The sequence below is a fragment of the Neoarius graeffei genome, chromosome 13 (assembly GCF_027579695.1).
Source record: "Neoarius graeffei isolate fNeoGra1 chromosome 13, fNeoGra1.pri, whole genome shotgun sequence".
Lineage (NCBI taxonomy): Eukaryota > Metazoa > Chordata > Actinopteri > Siluriformes > Ariidae > Neoarius > Neoarius graeffei.
In genome coordinates this window covers 32,224,214-32,241,699 of record NC_083581.1, presented here as the reverse complement: position 1 = coordinate 32,241,699, position 17,486 = coordinate 32,224,214, and the positions used below count along the sequence as shown (strand labels likewise).

The 17,486-nt window shown below is 42.0% G+C and overlaps 1 protein-coding gene across 2 annotated transcripts in view; it reads right to left on the bottom strand.

Moving 5' to 3' along the window:
- rarga (retinoic acid receptor gamma a) overlaps positions 1 to 5,862 on the bottom strand; it is a 42,864-nt gene extending 37,002 nt beyond the window's left edge. The window contains exons 1-2 of one of the 2 annotated variants that reach the window (XM_060937542.1): positions 5,770 to 5,862; positions 5,381 to 5,502 (exon numbers count right to left, since the gene is read on the bottom strand). The gene's annotated coding sequence lies outside the window, so the exon portion shown is untranslated. Of the gene's footprint in view, positions 1 to 5,201; positions 5,222 to 5,380; positions 5,503 to 5,769 lie in introns of those variants that run through there. The other variant, XM_060937543.1, reaches the window with a different exon arrangement.
- Between the last annotated feature and the right edge of the window lie 11,624 nt (positions 5,863 to 17,486).

The window sequence follows — 17,486 nt, the reverse complement described above, 5'->3', positions numbered from 1 at the left end:
ATTATATACGTCACGTTCAATAACATTAAAATTAGCATAAAAATGTACATTGTTGCTAATGTTTTTTTTCCTTTGATAATGGTCGAGCAAATTTAAAAGTATTTTTAAGTCATACTAAAACAGCTAGTTTTCTACTGTGATGTTAAAATGCCCAGCATAACTATTTAAGTAACAGTCCAGCTAGTCAGGCTACACTAATGTTAGCTTGCTAGCAATCATCAAATTTATCTGCTTAATACAAATTTAGCTATTTCGATCGAACTAAAAATTTTTTCCTGCATTTATGGTTCATAAATGGGGAACCATTAGCCCATGGGGAAGCCATGGCCCAATGGATAGGGAAGTAGCTTTGGGACCAAAAAGTCACTGGTTCGATTCCTTAGACCAGCAGGAATAGCTGAAGTGCCCTTGAGCAAGGCACCTAACCCTCACCTGCTCTGGGTATGTTGTATGTTGCTCTGGATAAGAGTGTCTGATTAATGTAATATCTTTCATTTTGACTCGAGTTACTTTGCATCTCTTCACTTAACTTCATTGAGACGAGCATGATGACTATGACTGGCTAAAATGTTCTGAAAGTCTTTCCTGGGAATCCCACATGCTTCGCATTTGGCCTAAAATCTCTACTTTTGATTTGAAGGTTCCGATTTACTTAACGTGTAAATTCAACCCCAGCTCTGAGCTTAACTCCACCCACTGCATCATTTAGAAAGATGCTAAAAAGTGGGCAGGAGGCTAGTGGAGGGGCTGGTGAGAGGGGCGGGATGGGCGTAAAGTCCTGTGAATGATGGGTCTCGATCAGCATATACATTTGAATATAAGTGGAGTTTCACAGACTCCCACTCAAGGGCGGGGGCTGGGGGAGGTGGGCTGCTCACCTCTGATTAGAGGGCGTTAACATTCGTTTTTACATATAAATTTCATGGCATTGAGAAGTACCAAACGGGTGACTCTACATCAGCATCGGCCTTGTGAGTTTCCGGATGATTGGAACCAGTAGATGGGATTTTCAGCCTTTTTCAACCCATAAAATGGCAATTTTTATCAACAAAATGGTCATTTTGTCAATATTAACACAAGCAGTGATGGTTCTTCACGGTACAGTTATATTATTTAGTTTATACATTTAAAGAGGTATGCAGTACCGCTTTCAATCTCAAAACCCAGAATTTTATGTCATGTTTTAAAAGTAGAGGTTTGGGCTGATTTCTTTCTAGCCCAGAAACATAGTGAATGACACTCGAGCTTTAGTCTCCATTGAGGCTGACTTATTTAAGCCCACTTCGCTGATACATCCGTAACACGTCATCAGCAGTGATTGAGACGAAGCGTGTGAAATATACTCCCAGATGTAAAAAACATGAATGAGATGGATTGCTTTCTCAGTAATTCATTTTTCTAACTGCCTTTAGAAATGAGATGTGTGTCATCCAATCAAAGTATAAATTACACAACAGGACAAACTAGGAAATTAAGTTTTGTGTACCTTGGTTTGAACAAAGCTTTACAATGTAAAAAAAAAAAATTTTTTTTAAAATCAGCAAGCATGAATGGATTTTCAATTAGTGTGTGTGCGTAACAGGCTGATGCTCACAATGAGACCCCGTGCTATAGCTTACAGATCAACCCTAGAATAGTAATTGCGAGTTGCTGATAGAAAGTAGCATATTTTTCGTCCACCTATTCAGCATTGTGATCAGAAATCACTTACGAAATCTATTCTGATTGCAGCTCTGATTCAAAAACACAGTAAAGGAGAGGGGGAAAAAGGTCACAGTTGAACTGAAGCTTGTGTTGCTATTTCATACAAGCTCAGGTTTATTTAATCAGACAATTAGGCATCTCTATTTTATACAGTAGTCATGAGTATAAACACACACAAACACACATGGCACATACTCTATACACCCAGACACACTATATTCACATTAATATAAGTCCTAACATGCACACAAGCACACGCAGGCAGAAAAACAGCACTTCAAACAGCAGATGTTCATCTTTCACACAAACACATACAGACATGCGTGCACACCGCCTGACGCACAAAGCATTACATACACACGTCCTTACACACCTGCAAAAATATACAGGGGAAATAGTGATCTGACGGCTTCCTACGTAATTATAGGGTACAGACAGCCTTGTTCGCTCGCTCCCTTCCCCATCTCTCATTTTGTGCTTAAACCACCTGTCTGACTCCTCCCTGATATTTGCACTTCATTGGCCTGAGAAAGAATTCTTGACGGTGGGGGGATGAGACCCTTACACAGTGGGGTGGTCTCGCCATAAAACACTTTAAAAAAAAAATCCCTGTGCTCTACAGTAGCCTTGAAAAGATTTCTTTCATACACTACCGTTCAAAAGTTTGGGGTCACTTTGAAATGTCCTTATTTTTGAAAGAAAAGCACTGTTCTTTTCAATGAAGATCACTTTCAACCAATCAGAAAGACACTCTATACATTGCTAATGTGGTAAATGACTATTCTAGCTGCAAATGTCTGGTTTTTGGTGCAATATCTACATAGGTGTATAGAGGCCCATTTCCAGCAACTCTCACTCCAGTGTTCTAATGGTACAATGTGTTTGCTCATTGCCTCAGAAGGCTAATGGATGATTAGAAAACCCTTGTACAATCATGTTAGCACAGCTGAAAACAGTTTAGCTCTTTAGAGAAGCTATAAAACTGACCTTCCTTTGAGCAGATTGAGTTTCTGGAGCATCACATTTGTGGGGTCGATTAAATGCTCAAAATGGCCAGAAAAATGTCTTGACTATATTTTCTGTTCATTTTACAACTTATGGTGGTAAATAAAAGTGTGACTTTTCATGGAAAACACAAAATTGTCTGGGTGACCCCAAACTTTTGAACGGTAGTGTACAATGCCACTTTGACTATTCTCGAAGAAGGGTGACTTCAATAAGTGGAAATGATTTACTTGTACAATTTTAGTCTTCCAAATATTCTCATCAGATCCAATTTTCCCTACACACACATTTGTCTTCCGATACCGTAAGGACCTTCCATTGACAATTATGAATGCAACTAAATCTAACCCTGACCTTCACCTCAGTAACCAAAAGTTACTCAGTCTTTTAACATAAAAAATTTAATTTATAAACACACATACAGTTTTCCTTGAAGGGACCACATAAACGTTCCCATAAGTTGAAACTGTCAAGTATTCCTGTCCGTGTGAGAACCGATGTAAAAAACATGCCTGCTGTCACATATAACTTAGATACATGTATCTAAACATATAAAAGTAAATTACTAAATAAAGAAGCTTACTGTGAATTTAAAACCTCAAACCACAGAGAGAGATATATATATTTACACACACACACACACACACACACAACACAGAGCATAATAAGCATCCTAGTCATTGTTTCTTTGACGCCAGTGGAAATGAAATGAATGGATGCAATTGACGATGCTATATTTAATCTGTTTATTCACAATCAGCTGAGGAATGTCTGCTGTTCCATTAAGCAGGGGTGAGAAGGCACGTTATGGCTCAGGCCTGAAACATGGCGGAACGTGAATATCTGGTTTGACAATAGTTTGTTTTTCCTTTTGACTCCGCTCATGTAAATCATGGTTAATCTAAGAGATGTAAACAGCTCAGAAGAGAGAAAGGCCGGGGCATTCCAGCTATAAAAGTTAGGACTTGATCCTGTGTGCGTGCGTGTGTGAGTGTGTGCGCGCGCACATGTGTGGATAAATTCTAAATTGATGGCTGGCTTGTTTGCAATTTGTTCACGTCTCAGGCTCCTCCTCAGTCCAGATTGTTCCTGGATGTGTTAACCATCATTTAGTCACACATTAAAAATAAACATGGAGTAGGCCTGTGCGAAATACCAACATTCAACATTTTAATAAACGACACATAGCGGCGCTCAAGACGTCAAATTAAAAATTAAAACGCAAATCTTTACTTGAGATTAAATAATCTAATTCAGAATGAAACATGGGCGGCACGGTGGTGTAGTGGTTAGCGCTGTCGCCTCACAGCAAGAAGGTCCTGGGTTCGAGCCCCGGGGCCGGCGAGGGCCTTTCTGTGTGGAGTTTGCATGTTCTCCCCATGTCCGCGTGGGTTTCCTCCGGGTGCTCCGGTTTCCCCCACAGTCCAAAGACATGCAGGTTAGGTTAACTGGTGACGCTAAATTGACCGTAGGTGTGAATGTGAGTGTGAATGGTTGTCTGTGTCTATGTGTCAGCCCTGTGATGACCTGGCGACTTGTCCAGGGTGTACCCTGCCTTTCGCCCGTAGTCAGCTGGGATAGGCTCCAGCTTGCCTGCGACCCTGTAGAAGGATAAAGCGGCTAGAGATAATGAGATGAGATGAGATGAGAATGAAACATAACTCATTTCTAGCCAAGTCTACTATACCATAATTCCCTCATCACAATTTATAGACAGATTTTTGTTATATTTATTCAAGAGTAATAAATAAGTGACATTTACTAAAAACCAGCGAAAGGATTCACATTTTCACATTTCACAATGACATAAAAATAGTTCTGCAATACAGTGAGACCATTTCAACTAATCCTCCCCTTAACATTTCTCAAAACCGTTAACACCAACTTTTATCCATTTACTGTACGAGTTATATCTGAAGAGTGCCAGCTTATCAGGTGACATCAGAATCCCTGTGGCGCCACATGGTCACGCACTGACGCTCACAAGTGTGTGTGTTTGCAATTTTGAACAAACTGTGTCTCTTGTGCAATGTGACTCAGGTGCTGAGGAACCTGCTCACCTGGCTGCGTGTGCAGACTGTTTCGCCAGCGAGACTGACAGGATGACAATGGCGAGATTTACAGACATTCCACAACTACGGGATTGCAGACAAAATGCTTTATAGATGGAAATAGATGCAAAGTGACGGCTGTTTAAAAACAAACGCATGTTTAGAATGGTGCCTTCACAGCCGGTACAAACATGCAAATGCTGAGCGTATCCCTTTCCACATATTAGGACACTGTAAGTACTACTCTCACCTTTTCTCTGTTCTAAGAGGACAAAAAAAAGACTTTTAGGTCAATTGAACAGAGACAGGGTTCACAAATACAATTATTGTGAGATACACACACGGAATGAAATCAAAGAACACAAAGCTATATTTGTAGTGGGATCTGGTCCCAGACTGTGGAAACTGTGATTGGTTTTCTTCTCTTTCTCCTTTACTCACTTTCTCAGTCTCTGTCTTCAATTAAGGCTGACAGCGCTATCGGCTCAGGCTGCAGTCAAAAATGGCTTTCTTTCCTTTTTCGAAACTCTCGCAGCAGAAAAGAGAGGAAGTCCAAGGAAAAAAAGAAGAAAAAACAAACAAAGGCATTGTTTAGAAAGTGTCCTGAGAGCCAAACTCACCCACTTGTGTGCAGCTCCAGCCGTTGAAGAAACTTTCCCAGCTTCACCCAGGATGAAGGAGGAGACAAGAGTGCGTGAGGAGAGGAAGCGAGTGCGCTCTTCGTCTGTCTGGGTCCCTTTAGCTGCAGAAGCAGAGCACAAACCAACTCACCAACTCATTTCTTTCTTTCTTTCTTTCTTTCTTTCCCTCTCCCTCCCTCCTTCCCTTACGTTTCTTCCTCCCTCTCTCTCTACAGGCATACACACTCCCTGTGGCTCTCGGTGAGAAATAATTAGGCTCTGTGAATCATAAATGCAGCCTGGGTCATGTGACTTTAAATAAACAGCACATTTTTTGACAAGACACAAAACGTCTAGACAGGAGAAAGAGAGAGACCAACGTTTCTTACTCTGTCTCCTAAGTCTCCTTTTTCTTTTTCTTATCCCCCTCCCTCTCTCTGTCTTGCTCTTGTTTTCTTCACCTCAATCTCCCTCTGTCGGAGAAACTGACAAACACTGAACAATGGCTGATTTTCGGATGGCAATAAGGAACTCATTTAGAAGTGCTGCACAGAGTCAGAGCTGACTGAAGCCTCGGGGTGTTCCTCCCCCTCCGTCATACGATTCCAACATAGTATTCCACCAACACCAGCTACAAACACCATATCCTGTAGAGGAAACCAGGGGCTTAAATGCAGGGTGTCCGTTGGGTATTATTGTACAATATGGACAACATATTTGGATTAGATGTACATGGAGTGCAGTAGGGTTATACAGAGGTAACAGCTGACACAAAACAAACCACTGATATGATTCAACTCAAACATTTTACACATATTAACAATCACACGAATAAGATTTCCTTTCAGTGATACTGAACAGTTGGTGAGGTTTGTCCCAAAGTAAACCTCAAGATGTGAAGTTGTCAGCTAAAGCCAAGTTACATATCATTATACAAAATAGAGAAAAATAAAGACCAAGGTCGTTATCACTGGCCTTTATATTTGTTAGGCAACGGAAATACTAATAAAGAAAGAACGACTCACAGATTTAGGATACACATTGCTCACATTACATAATACAACCTGTACTAGGAATTTGTACTATACTGTAGAGGCAGGGCTGTAAATGTACTTTGCTACTATACTCGAGTATTATTTTCTGCACACTGATTGTTATTGTTGTTATAACAGAATGCTTGTACTCTTCCTGCATTGTTTCCTGTCCTCTGTAGGAGGCATGAACTCCATCGAATTTGAAAATCAGTTTAAGCTTCATTTCACTAATTTGCAAACTAAATAAGCCTGTTTTCTTTGCTAATGCCAAGTTAGACCAGTAGCTAATGTAACCAATTAGTCCAATTCTAGTTAATGGTAAACACTGTGTTTTTTTTTTAAATATGATATTTTACTTCTGACCAATTCATTATTAAACTGTGTACTGCTAGTCATGCATACTAAGCAAGACCAGATCATAGGAGGGACAGCACCTTGCATTAGTCACAAGAAAAAAAAGTTCTGGATAAGTAAGTAAAGTTCCTTTTCACATGAAAACACAACAACATTACTTGATTTTATCAGTTAAAACATTTACTTTTGAATTTTTAATATTTAAATTCATTTAAAAGTAGCAACATTTTTTTTTTTAACTTGAGTACATTTTTGGCTGGATACATCCACTTTAAATTGAGTAAGTATAATTTATCAGTATACTTTCCACCCCACCACATGTACAGTACCAGTCAAAAGTTTTGACCCACCTAATTCAATGGTTTTTCTTTATTGTTATGAATTAAAAGTCACTTCATGTCTTAAAGTAATGATGGACTGTTGTTTCTCTTTACTTAGTTGAGCGGTTCTTGATGTTATATGGATTACTACAGTTGGTGAATAGGGCTATTTACTGTTTAATCTCAGACACATTAAGGCGACAAAGTAATTGCACTAATTGACTTTTGACGAGCCACACCTGTTAATTGAAAAGCATTTCAGGTGACTACCTCATGAAGCTGGTTAAGATGAAGCCAATAGTTTGCAAAGCGTCATCAAGGTAAACGCTGGCCATTTTGAAGAACCTAAAATATGAAAAACACACACACATTTTATATATATATATTTGTTTTGTTTGTTTACCACATAATTCCATATATGTTCCAGATGTTATTTCACAGTTTTGATGTCTTCAGTACTGTTCTTCAATGTAGAAAATAGTCAAAATGCAGAAAAACCTATGAATGAGTATGGTGTACAAACTTTTGTCTGGTACTATTGATACACTGTATAGCCATAGACTATATGAAATCTTAAAGACGGTAGCTTTCAATATCTCTGCATTTATTGATGAAAAAAGGACTGTGAAAACTTCCACAATATAAGTTGATGCATACAGGTCCACCACCTTCTCACAGATGAAAGGGACCTGAAAGTACGGAAGTCCCCTCAGATATGGTAGCGAGGGTGTGTCTGCATATATGCCACTCTCTGTATGATCTCATATGGTTTAGCTCTGTACTGGGTGTAGATTGTGCTTGATGGGCTGTTTGTGGTTCTGGGTGTATGCCCTTGGCTGTTCCTGAATCCGATGTTCTGAAATGAATTTTGGTTAAAACCCCAAAACCTCATTTCAGAGACACACCTTAACTAGTTCCCCTTTCATAGTGCTCATACCTCTTGTGTGCCCATCTCACGGTGGCAGAACGGGGCAGAAAGGCTCTTGGTTTAAAAAAAAGTGCTTACCTGCCTTTGATTACCCAGACTTCGACAAAAACACATAGTTAGACATATTGAGACACATCTGCATGTGCTGATGGGACTTCATCTCAAATTATTTCAAACAGGATTTCAAGTTTGTACTTTAGTTATTACATCTGAAAGGCAACACATCCAGACTGGAATTTGAAGAGGACCCAATGAGCATGATTATACACAAAAACCTCACTGTCAAAATTCTATCATAACTTCTACCATTACCCCGCAGCACTATTAGCCATGATCTAAGGTTTAAAGGGGATATACAGCTCTTCTGCTGCAACAGAAATGCATTCTCCCCATTGTTGATCACAGTAGGTCATGAGTTTGAATATCGATGATGCCAGGTGCTCAAGACAGCAAAACTGGATGGCATTATTCTGTCCCCTGTCAATAAGCACGACAGTAGCCAATTGTGGGTATCTGCGAATTAAGCACCACGAAGGAGGGTAGATAGTGCCATTTTCCAAGTGTGTTCAGCTGCCCAGTGATGTAGCAGGAACTACATTTCAAAAAGTTGCAGATGGCTGGCTTTATGTGTCTCAGAGGAAGCATACGCCTTCCCATTTGGTAGCTGTCATGTGATGAGTAGAACTAACTAGTTGGTGGGAATTTAATAAATTGAGGGGAAAATTGAGGAGGGTTACATTTGAGGCACATTTAGATTTCATGTTTAGTGTCCATGTATTGCAACCTTAGCAACCAGTTAGAAAAATCGGTCATAAGGAAAATGTTCCGTTGTCCTGTGCGTCTTCAGGTACTCTGAAATCTAAAGTCTTCTCTTCTCAAGTGAAAGGAGGAGGGAGGAAAAAAACCCTATTGCCAGTTATTTGGAAGACAACAACCTCAAGTCATGTACCTGCTCGTCCATAATCAGCTTTATAATCAAAAACATTACCTGCACTGACAGTGATAAAATAATTATGATGTATTAATGGAGATGGTGGTGGAGAAGCCATCTTGATGAGCACTACACATTGAATGGTACATGAATGTACAGCCAATGTATGTGAGAAAGGCCAAGCTAGCACATTTGGTGAAATCAACACGAGTTACCTTGTTTCTCAATTGTGGCCTGGTAGTGCTCCATGGAGTGGGAACCTCTGGCCATGGCTAACATTGCTAGCAGAGAGATCCTGCACGTCATACTGCTTCTCTGAGTTCATCAAATTCCTACAGACACAATGGTGCACCCAAAATAAATTTGATGGTAAATAATGTATTTTTTATAAATTTGGTAGAATTCCTAGCTGTTAAAAAACCATGTAACCAAATGGAACTTTACCTTTTTAAAGTCTCATCTCTCATCTCATTATCTCTAGCCGCTTTATCCTTCTACAGGGTCGCAGGCAAGCTGGAGCCTATCCCAGCTGACTACGGGCGAAAGGCGGGGTACACCCTGGACAAGTCGCCAGGTCATCACAGGGCTGACACATAGACACAGACAACCATTCACACTCACATTCACACCTACGGTCAATTTAGAGTCACCAGTTAACCTAACCTGCATGTCTTTGGACTGTGGGGGAAACCGGAGCACCCGGAGGAAACCCACGCGGACACGGGGAGAACATGCAAACTCCGCACAGAAAGGCCCTCGCCGGCCACGGGGCTCGAACCCGGACCTTATTGCTGTGAGGCGACAGCGCTAACCACTACACCACCGTGCTGCCCCCTTTTAAAGTCATGTCTCATTATTCAGTGATCCTCGATACATTTCACCAAAAGGAAAATGACATGATGGGTAAAAATCAAAGTAATGGGGACAAATTCGTGTTAAAAAAAAAGTTTTCGGCATCTCATCTCATCTCATTATCTCTAGCCGCTTAATCCTTCTACAGGGTCGCAGGCAAGCTGGAGCCTATCCCAGCTGACTACGGGCGAAAGGCGGGGTACACCCTGGACAAGTCGCCAGGTCATCACAGGGCTGACACATAGACACAGACAACCATTCACACTCACATTCACACCTACGGTCAATTTAGAGTCACCAGTTAACCTAACCTGCATGTCTTTGGACTGTGGGGGAAACCGGAGCACCCGGAGGAAACCCACGCGGACACGGGGAGAACATGCAAACTCCGCACAGAAAGGCCCTCGCCGGCCACGGGGCTCGAACCCGGACCTTATTGCTGTGAGGCGACAGCGCTAACCACTACACCACCGTGCTGCCCCCTTTTAAAGTCATGTCTCATTATTCAGTGATCCTCGATACATTTCACCAAAAGGAAAATGACATGATGGGTAAAAATCAAAGTAATGGGGACAAATTCGTGTTAAAAAAAAAGTTTTCGGCATGTCGTCTATAAAGAAATTTGATATTCGTCCTTCTCAGTTTATGAAGCCTACTCATCAGTACTGCCAGGAGTTTCCCATCACTGCTCTATACCTACCCCCATCCGCAATACTGGATCAGATTTCATGAAATCATCCTAAATACAAATATCACTTTAAATGGAGTGAAAATGACCTTGCTCTCAATCCCATGATCTAGTGTGTCCAAAAACATAAAAGCAACATTTTGGACAAGTGTTAGGAAAATCCTTTACATCAGCTTGCCTTGATGGTTATATGAAGATAAAGACAAAAATACTGACCAGAAACCAGACACCACTGGTTTTATATGGAGCACTTGTGTAACTTATTACACTTTTGTAATAAGTTTCATATGTTACATCATGAAATGCCCTTCTAAAATGTCTAAGATCTGCCATTTTGAAAATTTTTCTTCCATAACAATCTCTGTATCTGACTTGAATACATAGGCAGTGATACTGCAACCACAGAGGTGTTGGCATCAGAATGTATTCAACAGGAAATGTTTGACTTCACGGGGATTTCACAACTTTTTAAACGTTACCCTTGGGTAAGGTGCTTTCTACATTTCGTTCTAACAAGTAATCTTCACACACCATACTAAACGCAAAAAAAAAAAATCACTGACAGAAAAAATCCTACCATTTGGCTTTAAAAGAAAGGCTTTAATAATATAAACTCACTATATATCTTGCATTTAATTCCTTAATCTTATTGTGTACATTGTATTTAATGCCTAATGGGTATGAGCAAGTGTCTACATGAGTGTGTGTGAGTGGGTGTCAGTAGCAGCCAAGTAGTAGAAAGGTCAGAGGTTAGCAGTGTTTGTGTTTTGGAGTCAGTGGAGTGTGCTGGAGGCTAAGATTTATGATCCATGTGTCGGGGAGACTGCTGAGTGCAGGATAATGAAGACAGATCAGACTGCTATCTCCAACCACCCCCCCATTCTCTCTCTCTCTCTACTTCTATGTAAAACAGGCTGCTTTGGTGTTCTTCCTTCCTGATCGTTAACGTTCTCTCTGTGTTCCAGTTCTCATTCCCATCTTTTTAACCACCTCCATTTTCCTGTCATCTTCCTGTCAGGCTATCCATCTCTTTCAGTTCTTCCAAGTGCCCCTAACTGGGTAGACTGTCCGTTATTTTAAATTATGTTATTAAGTGCAAACTACTTAGCTGAGACAATAATTCACATGGTGTTTGTAAACTTTACAATCGTAGTCAGTTCGAGCTTCTTGCGTCCTCTACAGTACTCTCCTTTTCTTCTGTCATCCCGTCTCACCCTCTGCCTCTCTCTGTTCCACTAATGGCCTCTTAATTACATCAGGGTCACTTCCTTTTCAAAGTCTGCGAATTGACATCAACCCAACACCATGCCTGACATCCTTCGTTCTGTGAATGCATTCATATTACATGTTCCAGCATACATCACAATTTCTAGAGAACCTTACAGTAGTGGTTTCTTGTTGCCTTCTACTGGATTATTATAGAGGTTTTGTCTTCTCAACCATTCATGCCTATGGACAATTTAGAGTAGCCAGTTAACCTAACCATGTGGGGGAAACCCACACAGACATGGGGAGAACATGCAAACTCCACACAGAAAGGCCCTATGTCGGTCGCTGGGCTTGAACCCAGAACCTTTTTGCTGTGAGGCAACAGTGCTAACCACTACACCACCATGCCACCCAGATACATGAATAAGGAACAGGAAAACTGCTCCCATGAAGACAGTATTTATTTGCATCTAAGACAACTAAAACAGCCTGGAAAGGAAAAGGAAAAACTCAAAGAAAGGCTGCAAACAAGAAAAAGAAGGAAGCTGTGACAAGTTTCTAATCAGGAACACTGTGTCTGTAATGAGTTCATTACTGTATTTCCTCGCATTCTGATTAATGTCATGTGAAGTCGTGCCACACCAAGAGATGCAGAGGACACAAGGCAGGCGTATACTGCCAGTCTCCCATACACATAAGCAAGAAATTAAGGACACACAGACAAATAAACTTCACCCACCCACCCACCCAGCAGTCTCTCCCTCACTCACTCACAGTTTCAAAGTTAGACATTCATCCTGAGAAGTCAAGGGGCTCATTCATACCACCTGGCAAAATGTACACTTTCAGAATCCAACTGTCATGAAGTAAAAACATACACACCAGAAAGAACAGAGGAGGCATTGGAAAATGAACTCGGAATGTGTGTGTTTGGGGGGTGGGGGGTATAAATACCCCATACCATACACACACAGGTTAATGTCAAATGTAATTTCACAAAATCACGTCACCTTGAACGTAGGCCAGAATGTGTGTATTACTGTATAGACTCGTATATGATGAGTGTGTGCTGAGACTGCAGAGGTTGGCAGTTTTGAAGTGGTGCACCAAAAAAACAAAAGTATCACGATACCAACAAGTACATTAAAAAAAGTGAATGGCCCTCTTGTCTCTATAATCAACCATGATGTCACTATGAACCTTTTCTGAACTCACGGTTAAAAATAAGGTTTTCCCCCCCTTTCTCTCTCTTTCTTTGCCTCCAAGTTTTTTCCACCTCTCCCTCAATAGGCTACCTCACTCTTGCCTGAACTCTTTCTCCAAACCGCACTCTTTTTCCCCTTGCCGTTTTTCTCCGAATTTTGGGCTCTTGACACGCCCACTCTGCTACGCATGCGCACTCAGTGCTCGCTCGTTCTCCCTCACACGCGCGCGCTCTCTGTCTCGCTCCCTCTTGTTGCTTTAATTGAATCACCGCACGTGAAGCGCGTTGCCAAAAGTACCAGGATGTTCTCATTAAACCTGGACTTTGTTGAAGCAGCAGCACGAAGGCGAGATATGGGGGGAGGGCAGGCCGCTAAAATAGAAAGGGATGGGGAGGGTTAAGAGAGAGAGAGAGAGAAAGAAGAAAGGACAGAGCGAGCTATTTAGTAGTGGTAGGGGGAGCAGCCTGTTCAACATGTGGAAGTGATTCAGTAATTATGGCAAATCTGCGAGCGCCAGAGGAAAGGTCGTCTTTTCCATGCCTCCTCCTCCACAAATAAAACTCCCCCTTGTGTAGCAGAAATGGCACGTTCTCAAGCCACTTACTATTCAAACCTACATACATATAAATACTGTGTGTGTGTGAGAATATATATACTTATTTTTTTCGCGGTCCAAATCCTGCGCTCTGATTGGCTGGTACGGACCTCTGGCGACTCGCTCGTTCACAACAACATACATAGTAGCATTTTTTTTGTCAACATTTCTCATAGCCGCTTTATCCTGTTCTACAAGGTTGCAGCTATCCCAGCTGACTACGGGCGAAAGGCGGGGTACACTTTGGACAAGTCGCCAGGTCATCACAGGGCTGACACACACAACCATTCACACTCACATTCACACCTACGGTCAATTTAGAGTCACCAGTTAACCTAACCTGCATGTCTTTGGACTGTGGGGGAAACCGGAGCACCCGGAGGAAACCCACGCGGACACGGGGAGAACATGCAAACTCTGCACAGAAAGGCCCTTGCCGGCCACGGGGCTCAAACCCGGACCTTCTTGCTGTGAGGTGACAGTGCTAACCACTACATCACCGTGCCAACATTTAAAAAAAAAAAAAAAGATTTATTTATAAGATTATCAAAAACCTTATAAATTTTTGCCAGCATTTCTCAGTATAATAGCATTAATTTTATAATATGGATAGCGATAATGACAGTGCTCACAGCGAAAGCGAGTTTTACTACCCTGAGGAAGAAGAAATAAAAGAAACATTTCAGGAGAAAGCTAAAAACCTGTAACTTGCTAACAGTTTGATCTCATTAGTTAATGAGGCTCATTTTGGACCATGTTATCCTCATACATAATATTACGTTAGGTAAAAACTTTAAACCAGTACAATCTCTTCTTCAAAGTTTCACCAAATGGCTTTACTTATGCAATATAAAGGTCATAATACTGTATAACTTTGGTCGAGCAAAAACATGGCTGAATCCTGAATGACTCCTATTTGTATAAATAGGGAACTACATAGGTGGCAAAATGTAGTTTTTTTTCCTGCCATGGAAATGCACTTGTATACCGAGGAGGAAGCCATTTACATTACAGCCATGAATGAGGATTCAAAATGGCAGCTCGGCTCGGTTTTCTCTTTCGGGCGCTCTCATTTTCTGTTAGAATTTGGTAAAGAAAAAAATAAATATATTATTTACCAGCTTAAGGTCGGTCGGTCCGTATGGTGAAATACTGTGACCTCGGCCTTAAATACTGACCTCGGCCCAGAGGGCCTCGCTCAGTACTTTCAAGACCTCGGTCATGGTATTTCACCATACGGATCTCCCAGCTGGTAGATAACACATATACACACACGCACACACATTATATATATATATATATATATATATATATATATATATATATCGGCGGCACGGTGGTGTAGTGGTTAGCGCTGTCGCCTCACAGCAAGAAGGTCCGGGTTCGAGCCCCGTGGCTGATGAGGGCCTTTCTGTGTGGAGTTTGCATGTTGTCCGCGTGGGTTTCCTCCGGTTTCCCCCACAGTCCAAAGACATGCAGGTTAGGTTAACTGGTGACTCTAAATTGACCGTAGGTGTGAATGTGAGTGTGAATGGTTGTCTGTGTCTATGTGTCAGCCCTGTGATGACCTGGCGACTTGTCCAGGGTGTACCCCGCCTTTCGCCCGTAGTCAGCTGGGATAGGCTCCAGCTTGCCTGCGACCCTGTAGAACAGGATAAAGCGGCTAGAGATAATGAGATGAGATGAGATATATATATCGGCGGCATGGTGGTGTAGTGGTTAGCGCTGTCGCCTCACAGCAAGAAGGTCCGGGTTCGAGCCCCGTGGCTGATGAGGGCCTTTCTGTGTGGAGTTTGCATGTTCTCCCCGTGTCCGCGTGGGTTTCCTCCGGGTGCTCCGGTTTCCCCCACAGTCCAAAGGCATGCAGGTTAGGTTAACTGGTGACTCTAAATTGACCGTAGGTGTGAATGGTTGTCTGTGTCTATGTGTCAGCCCTGTGATGACCTGGTGACTTGTCCAGGGTGTACCCCACCTTTCGCCCGTAGTCAGCTGGGATAGGCTCCAGCTTGCCTGCAACCTTGTAGGACAGGATAAAGCGGCTAGAGATGATATATATATATGTGTGTGTGTGTGTGTGTCTTTATTACACACACAGCAGGCTGCTGTAAAGTGAACTGGTAGGCCTATCAGAACGCCTCTTTGTTCGAGCCAGTAGAGAACTCAGCAAGAAAACACTGATTGTAGCCTTAAATCACAAAGAATCCAAATCCATTCCTCTAATTAAAACCCCCGCTTTTTTTTTCACTTTCACAGCTTGCCATTACTCACTCATCCCACTCAGTAAATACATCCAAACCTCCAGCACAACAGCGTCAGCAAACCTGGCATCTGTTTCATCTCAGAACACATTGTATAAAGCTAAAACATGAAAAATGTAGAGAGAGAGAGACAGATGGCAGACATGACTGACACTGATGGGTGACTATCTCGCCCTAGGCCCAAGGTGTTTAGTTCTGTGCTGGCAGCGTCTCATACACTTCCCAAACACCGCCGCGCGCGCGCTCTATAATTACCGGCCTGTTCTGCCAGTACACGCTCTCCTCGCTGCATATGTCGCCCACAGTTATAGAGGTTCATAGCCTAACTGCTGACTGCAGCATGATTTTTTTTTAATCACGCCCAATTAATCCTGCCAACGCTCAAAACACTACATAAACAGTTTGAGTCCTTTGTGTTTGACTTGTAGGATTTATTATGCATCACTAAACTCATCATTTCATCATAGACTACTATGGATAATCATATTTATATTACAGTGTAAAAAGACTACGCACGTGAATTAAACCACAAAGCGCATTAACAATGAATGTGTAGTCCTACTTGAAACACTTTCTCACTCTGTGATTTAAAACAGGTGGTCTTTGGTCGCCAAATTACCTCCATGGCCAAGCACACCTCTGTGAAGTTTTGTGGAAATAATATTTTTCTCCCCCCAAGTACAGGGGGGAAAAAAAGCCGTTAATTTAGACAGAAAGAGAGAGCGAGAGAGAGAGAGAGAGAGAGAGAGCAATTTCCTGCATTATAGTGACACCTAGCGGCAGATGCTTGAATTGCGACAAATAATACATCGCCTTGTAGGTCAGGTCGGGTCAGGTCAGGTCAGAGCCTGCTACTGGTACCATGTAACCCAGTACAACCTGCTGCATGGACGGGTGGTTGGAATCTAAATTGGCTCCCTCACCAGCGCAATGCTGGTAATGAGGGTGGCACACCACCCAGCAGGACGAAAAACAAAAGCTGTTAAAGGGCGGTTGAGCACGTCAAGTGCCAATTAACAGTTATTCTACGAAATCGAGTCTTGCATGAGCTGATAGCTGACTAGGTGCGTAGCGCCGACTTGGCTATAAGCCATGTACAACGAGATTGAGTGGAATATCTGTTTTATTATAGCCACATTCATTGGATTTTGAGAAACCGAGCATTTTTATTTTTTGCAAATTTGATAAATAAAAACTTTATACAAAACATCAGATAAAATAATTTCTGCTTAGAATGTAAACAAATCGGCAAAATGGCGGCACGGTGGTGTAGTGGTTAGCGCTGTCGCCTCACAGCAAGAAGGTCTGGGTTCGAGCCCCGTGGCCGGCGAGGTCCTTTCTGTGCGGAGTTTGCATGTTCTCCCCGTGTCTGCATGGGTTTCCTCCGGGTGCTCCGGTTTCCCCCACAGTCCAAAGACATGCAGGTTAGGTTAACTGGTGACTCTAAATTGACCGTAGGTGTGAATGTGAGTGTGAATGGTTGTCTGTGTCTATGTGTCAACCCTGTGATGACCTGGCGACTTGTCCAGGGTGTACCCCGCCTTTCACCCGTAGTCAGCTGGGATAGGCTCCAGCTTGCCTGCGACCCTGTAGAACAGGATAAAGCGGCTAGAGATAATGAGATGAGATGAGACGTTCTCACCATTAAATACTTTCATTCCATATTTTGTTGCTTTTTGTATTTTTTTGTTTTTGAGTAGAGTTTTTTATTTTGTCCTCAGTTGGTTCAGCA